Below are 7,869 nucleotides of genomic sequence, written 5' to 3' on the forward strand. Positions count from 1 at the left end.
GAATTGTAATATATGAAAAGAAAGTGCTCGGAGAGAGAAGTGAGATAGAGAAACACAAGGAATCCATTTGAGTAACATTAGAAAGCACTGAAACAAGGAGAAAAGGATCCCAAGCGGCAAAAAGCAAAATACTAGCACCAAGCATTACATGAATAACATAAAAAGGAATCAATGCACTAAGTAACTGAAAAGGTTTAACAAAAATGCTACCAAGGGGTTAACGTGGTCTTCAAAGGAATACAGAGTCTTAGGGAGGGTTAAGCAAGGAAGCGGCTCCAAGAGACACTTGGGAAGTAAGATGGGCCCGTATGGCTCTTAAATTGCCTGTATGTACTGGATTATTGAAGAGCAAGGCCACTAGGACTGATACAGTAAAAGCTAGCTATTATTTTAGTCTTGATTTGTAGAGGTCTGGGTGTTGAGACCCCCACTAATTACTAGAATCAAATTGTCAGTAGAGCTTATATGGGCCCATTCCTTTATGAAGGTATTCACATTCATAGAAGGTATTTGAGACTATACAATCCTTACTCAACTTTTCAAGGAAGGTAGGGACATGGCGCTCAGCTGAGCTCTTCTGCCTCTATGTTTTATGTATTAGTTGGGGCAACAGCATCCCACCTTTCAAAACTTCTGACATGTCACTGTGAAATACGTTTAAAAACTATAGGTACACTTTAAGTGGTGACTGTCGTTTCAACAATCTTTGCATAAATCAATAGAACAGCGGATATAAGAAACTTTGTAATAAATCAAATAAATATGCTTCTTTCTCCACTTATGAGCCACTTCTGCTATTTACCCAGCCTACTGATGTCATAATTCACTGTGAACAACAGCTAACATCAACCATGCTTGGAATAAGACTGACTGTCAGTTCACTGAGGAGTCGGATTACAGCTATTGAAGCCTATAGAGAGAGATAGGGAGGAAGGCCAATTTATCACACCACAGTGTTGGCTTCACAGCTACACCACTCAGTACTGCTTTATAATGTCCTCTATGCTACTGCTGCTTCTGAAAAGGTACTGTATAGAGACAATAGACCAGGTTACAGTTACCTATTAAGCTCTATGGAGAAGGGAAATGAAGGGGCAGAGTGATACAGAGAAGCAGAGAGTCAGACACTGAACATAGGTTTTTATCTCACCTCAGAACAGGACTCCCAGTTACACTGCTTAGTACTGCTGTATAATGTCCTCCATGCTGCTGGTGCTTCTGAAATAGTGCTATATAGGGACAGGAGACCTGGTTGCAGATACATTTTAACGTCTGTGGAAAAGAGAGAGAAAGGAGCAGAGTTACACAGAGAGGCATACACAAAACAGGGCTGTTGTTTTTTAGTAGGTCTTTATCTCACCCCCAGAACAGGATTCACAGCTACACTGCTCAATGCAACCTGATATAATGTCCTATATGCTGTTGCTTCTGAACACATGCTGAATAGAGACAGGAAAGCAGGAATTCTTTATGTCTGTGTGTGCTGTGTATAGGAGACATAATAGCCGCTAATCTGAGACAACTACAAAATAAAGATAGAGCCCTAAAGAGGGTAAAATTGGTGAAACATGCAGAATACAAGCCATAAAATGACCATAAAAAGCATTATTCCTAATATTCACATGAGAAAGCTTATTCTGAAACCATCAACCATGATCAATTTAGTTGTTTATTTAGTGGTGCAAATATAATTACAGGCCTGGCATAGACTTGAGTTCCAAAAAGTGGCATTAATCAGGGCAGTTGCGAAAATATGGTAATGCAACTAGATGCTTTCTTGTGCTGCTTTTACTATGTACTACCTACCTTCCAAAACGGAAGTACAATGCTAGTGAGTGACTACTCAAAGACAGACCATGAGGCAGAGAAGTCAGACATTTCCAAGAGAACATGTAGAAAATCAATGGGAGAGACAGGTGACAGCCTGGGGTCAAAATACCAGGAGATAGCAGATCAAAGCAAAAGGACAAGACAAAGGGATAGTCAAAATATGGTCCAAAGGGTCAGACAGCGGAAGTTATAAATCAGAATAACAAAATCAGGCAAACACTCACCAGGAAGCAAAAACTACATCTGGTAGGGATCTAGATGGCCTAGCTGTCAATCAATACATTGACAACTCAGCCTGACCCAGATTCCATAGGGCAACAAAACAGTCACTCACTGAGCAGAGCAATCGTGACAGGAAGTAAGCCACATCTACTTTATTATATTAGTCTGAAGTCTTAGAATGAATGTCAGACTCCTCAGACTAGATCCTTTCACTAATACATAATACACGGACAATACATATTGGAGCAAAACTTTGCTCTCGGGAAACAATCAGCAACTGGAGTCAGATGATACTGGCATCTCTTGGCTTGCAGAACTGCCTTATTGCATTATTTTCAAAATTCTTTTTATTAGGGGATTTTTACAGTATAGGGGATGATGGGTCAGGATAAACCTAATTACATTATTGCTACATACACGTGCAATTCTGTCTATAGCGACATTTTCTGCAGCTAATTACAACAATTACGGAGGGGCAAATAAATATAGTTCAGGTCACTTTGAAACTCACCTAATTCCTGGTTAATACATTATCGGAGATTGTGAAGCAAATCTGGACATTAATAAAAAGGCGCAGATGATTAATGGCATCCTGGTTGGAGGAAGATTCAGCATATGTTGGGTTGAGCAGTCAACACCTTTTAAAACTTAATATCAGTAATCAAGTATGTTCAGGGCATTTTCCAGGATTATGATTTGTGGCTCGCACATCTGTCATCACCACATGGGGTAGTTTTCTCTCTTGCCTTTTACACTGAATAATCAATTATATTGTGCTACTTTTGCACATGAACGGTTGATTCATTACAACTACCACTTGTACATTTATGGCTGATTTCGGTAAGGGAGGCAATTCGTCTTCTTGTTCAACTGTACTATATCAGATACAATTTACATTTATTTTCCAACTTTTTTCCAACTTTTTTTTGCTTTTTTGGTTCTTTTCTTAAATAATTTAAAATTTAACTCAGTTTACCCCATGACCAAACGTACATGGCTGTATTTCAGATTCACGCACTGCTGATCAGTAGTCATACATCACCCATACTATTATATGGACCTATATTGTGTCTACATGTGCATATTGTATTTTTTAAATATGTTTCACCTGAAGTATTGATGCTAGGGTATAATTTTTTTTCCGGGTGTTTTGGGATTTATTACTACATATATGTCCGTTCTTTGGCAATTTTCTAAAAGGTGCCTTTGGAAAAACCTTTCCACGATTCTTCAATTCTACTATTTTTGGTGAGACTTTTTTGAAGGTCAATGTTAAAATGAAAGGCAGTAAAAAGGCACTGTGCCCTTTTGTTTATAATGTTGTTAAGATTCATAGAAGTTATATGAGGCTGGTGGAATTAATATTAGATACCCCAAAAATGAAGGTGTGACACATTTAAAGATGCCGATACTTCAGTAGAATGGACATAGCAAGTAATACAAGGATGGGTATTTCTACCAGGGCAAAAGCTGTTCTTACTGAGATCCTATGTCATTGAGCCAATGATGTGCAGGTGCCCTAAAAGGATATACTGTAAGAACTTAAGCTGCCATTAAAGGGAACCTGTCACCCCCAAAATCGAAGGTGAGCTAAGCCCACCAGCATCAGAATAGATAAGCCCCCGATGTATCCTGAAAGATGAGAAAAAGAGGTTAGATTATACTCACCCAGGGGTGGTCCTGGTCCGGTTCTGGTCCTATGGGCGTCGTGGTCCGGTCCGGGGCCTCCCATCTTCTTACTATGATGTCCTCTTCTTGTATTCACGCTGTGGCTCTGGCGCAGGTGCACTTTGTCTGCCCTGTTGAGGTGCCGGGAAAGTTCAGAGAAGCCCGGCGCCTGCGCACTGCAGTACTTTGCTCTGCCCTCAATAGGATAGACAAAGTACGCCTGCGCCGGACCCACAGCATGAAGACAAGAAGAGGACATCATCGTAAGAAGATGGGAGGCCCCGGACTGGACCGTGACGCCCATTGGACCAGAACCGGACCAGGACCGCCCCTGGGTGAGTATAATCTAACCTCTTTTTCTCATCTTTCAGGATACATCGGGGGCTTATCTACAGCATTACAGAATGCTGTAGATAAGCCCTGATGCTGGTGAGCTTAGCTCTCCTTCGATTTTGGGGGTGACAGGTTCCCTTTAAAGACCTCAATACACCTAAATAAATATTGGCCAAATACAATGATTTCAGTGGAACTGCCAAGCCACCTAATGTGTTTGGGTCTTCCTCCAGGGAACACCTAAAGATTGAGCGATTGGAATTCAATCACCCCGATCCCTTTGTTGGAAGGGAAGGTAAACTCATTCTTGCAGCATCTCCCTCATAGAGAAAACAAGAACGCCACATGGTCCTGTTTATGTGAAACTTGGGAGAGATAGTTTGTCTAGCTTAAGTCTAATAAAGATCACCAAGGCATGTAAAATTAGCAATATGTGTTTTATATGTCTTGCATGTGTGATGTAATAGTGCCAATTATGTCATCACAGAGTGAGATCATAATGTCATCATCAAACTTAATGAGTCATCCCAAAACTTGTGACCTTTTATAGACTAGCTGTGACACTTCAATAATGTCATGGATAGGCTGGATCTGCCAGTTTGCAGGGTTCTTTCTCTGTGACTTCTACATGCTCTTAGAGAGTATATACAGGGTCAACCTTAAGATCCTCTAATCCAGTGGTCCCCAACCTTTCTCACCATGAGAACCAAATTCATCTCTTTGAGATGGTAGTGAGCCACATCTAGAGCCCCCCTACTGTAGTGATTCTCAGAGCTCCTCGTTACCGGTATAATGACAGCCAAAGGTTCCGCATAGAAAGCACACCCAGGTCTTGTGTCCCCTCTCATGCCATTATTACCTTATCTCCAGCTTACCATAATTATCCCTCCTCCCTGTCAGTATATGAGCATCCATATCTGCTATTCCGTGCAGGGCTACTCACAAAAGTCACCAACTGGAGACCTGCTCATCGTAGCTGTTTTGCTAGACCTGGTGCAAATACACCAAGCTGAAAGACAGCTACGAGCCACACATTATGGATCCATGAACCACATGTGGCTCCCAGGCCACAGGTTGGAGACCCCTGCTCTAAACATATAAAAGCAGCTATATTCAGGTATAGTGATTGCATTTTACTCATATTAGCAATAGTATGATGTCATCACAGGCATAGTACACTGTCATATATGGGATCAAAGCAACAATATTATTGAATCAGCCCATAATGACATCATCATAGAAGAAAACAAAGAGATGATTTTTCACACCATTCTCAGTTTTTCCTGAAAAAACAGGAAACTAGGAAATATATGGTTTCCTGAGCTCCACATGTACTATAGAGTCTCCATTTCTAGTTGCCTCTTTATCCTTTACTCACTATGGTGCACTGGTCAATATTAAATTCATCTCTCAACTGATGATAATTGGTTTGGTCATAAATAATTCCCTAGATGTATGGATACCATGCAGGTGGTGTAGGAAAGACTGATGAACTACAGTACATCCTCCATTCATCATGTCTATCTTTCGGGAAAACATGAAAGTATTTTTGGACAGTCTATAATATTATTTTTTAAGACTTAACGGTGAAACCAGATCTTGAACGAAGGATCCATAATTAATTTTAAGTTACCATTTAACAGGTGCATTGAACTGTACCTTATACGGCTGGTAGAATAAAGCAACAATGGTTGGAATGAGGAGCGCAGGATGGAAGCAGAGTTTGCAAAGAGAGGACTCAGCCAATGAAAACAGTCACCATATGGTATAGTGATACCTCTATCAATCAACTGCCGGGGCGTGGGTGTATGAAACGCAAATGTGTGCAAATGAGCTGATATTAGTCAATCTATGCATCCAAAGGACACTTGTGTGGGAGTACAAAAGGGATTTCTTTGCACACTCTCCTGGAAAGAGGCAAATAAAAAAAAATAAAACATCAAGTGAAAATATATTTTGCAAGACTAAACTTAATTTATTTGGTTTATTTAGGAATAAGGGGATTGATTGTTCCTTATATCAAATTGATTATTTAACCTTTTAGTTTCTTTTTGTGAGGTTTAACAAATAAGAACTTGCTATTTACTTGCAAGGGTATTGACCAATGATGTGTTCCAATGATTTTGGAATAATATATGAAACATTTCAAATGTTGGCTATGGCTAGCTTTAAGGTCTCCATACACATTAGGTGAAAGTCGGTGGTATCATCAGCCATCTGATGTGTACAGGCATTTACCAACTTTCCCTGTAGATGAAGTAAAGTAGAATCCAGATGACGGAATTTCAACAGCCTTACCTTTTGTTTTTAGGGCAGATGAGCTGTAGACATATGTTACTAGTAGCATCTTTCTCCTTTCTGTCTTCATTGAAAACACAAAAAAACTTGGCCAAGTTTAGCATTTTTAAGCTCTGTAGACATATAACCCGAAGATCTTAACAGCTCATTTACATATGAAGAAATTGGATTTCTAAGGCATAAGACTTTGGATCACAGATATCAAGGTATCATTTTATTCGACTTTATATGACCTAAATACCCATATAAATGGCTTGGGATGGTTGACCCTACTGATAGATTCCCTTTCAGGGAGAATTGGTAGAGCTGTGATCGTAGTTTTGTTCTTAAGCTTACTGAGCTTACTTTCTGATTTGGGAAGTATCAGTTTTGGGGAGCCATTTATAGGTTGTGAGGGATGTCAGCCTGGAAGGAAGCCTACATGATAGATGCTATCTTCCTGGGGAGGTTATCGTTGGGTCTAGTAGAAGTTGTGTAGGACATCAGCCTGGAAGGAGATGATGACCAGTTCTGAGGCTCGTGAGATGACCTGGATGTTTCCGTCCTGGAAATGAAGAATGAATGTGTGAGTGATCATCTCCCTCTTTAACTAAATCTGATTTATGCAACTTACATTCTGAGTTGATTGTCATACAGTGTCAAGTTATGGAGAACCATGTGACGGCAACATTATTTTGAGTTCGGTGTGAAGTAAAAATTGAACGTTCTAAATTAATATTTAAACTTTGATAGCATTGTTCATCTTATGTTCTAGAACCTTCAAGTATTACCAGTCATCAGGTGTGGACAGCAACTTACAAGGGGAATAGTGTCAACTTATGTTTATTGCAACCATCAAGTTTTTGTGCCTAACAATAAATGGACTGTAACCATTAAGCGTGTTGTGTATACTACTTAGAAAAAAACAAAGTAAAGTCTGCAATTTAATCAACCTCATTTTTATAAAAGTACCTGCAACCAGAATATTAAATTTTGCGAAATTCTATTTCTTTATGTTAGCACTATAATCGTGCTTAGTATCAAAGTACCACTTTGCTTATGAAGAGTGATGAAACATGGCACTTTTTGTCTTTTGGGTTCATAGAGAAAGAATCTGTTTGAATCTTTCTCTTAGAAATCTAACAGAAAAAAATCTAAACACCTTCATATAAAATCAAGATCATATAGAGGTGCAGTCGAGGACTCATTTATGGAAGCCCTATGATGAGTATCTATAAAAGAAACCCATAGTACGGCCGCGTGCATCAGTCCTAAAGCAAAACCAGAAAATGAAAAATTTTAAACTCCCTCGATCTTCCGTTTGTGAAACATCCTGAATTTATTACAGCTGCGTTGGATTCATTCAACCTCCACAATTGCAAAAGAATTCTGCTAATGATAGTCTAAATAGCGGAAAACACATATGGTATTCGAGATGAGGTATTAAATCAAACTCTATTTGTACAAAAGCCAAAACAAACAAGTCATGTTTGCTGTAAAATATCAAAGTCAAATCATTCTAAAGACCTCTAATTCCAT

At 39.4% G+C, this 7,869-nt stretch overlaps 1 long non-coding RNA gene across 1 annotated transcript; it reads left to right on the top strand.

Moving 5' to 3' along the window:
• The first annotated feature begins 929 nt into the window (after positions 1-929).
• On the top strand, positions 930-7,220 carry LOC143768368 (uncharacterized). The gene is made up of 3 exons (XR_013213826.1): positions 930-1,025; positions 5,697-5,818; positions 7,106-7,220. It is a non-coding gene; the product is annotated as an uncharacterized LOC143768368 (long non-coding RNA).
• The last annotated feature ends 649 nt before the right edge of the window (positions 7,221-7,869 follow it).

This window comes from Ranitomeya variabilis, chromosome 4, assembly GCF_051348905.1.
Source record: "Ranitomeya variabilis isolate aRanVar5 chromosome 4, aRanVar5.hap1, whole genome shotgun sequence".
In the NCBI taxonomy this organism is placed as follows: domain Eukaryota; kingdom Metazoa; phylum Chordata; class Amphibia; order Anura; family Dendrobatidae; genus Ranitomeya; species Ranitomeya variabilis.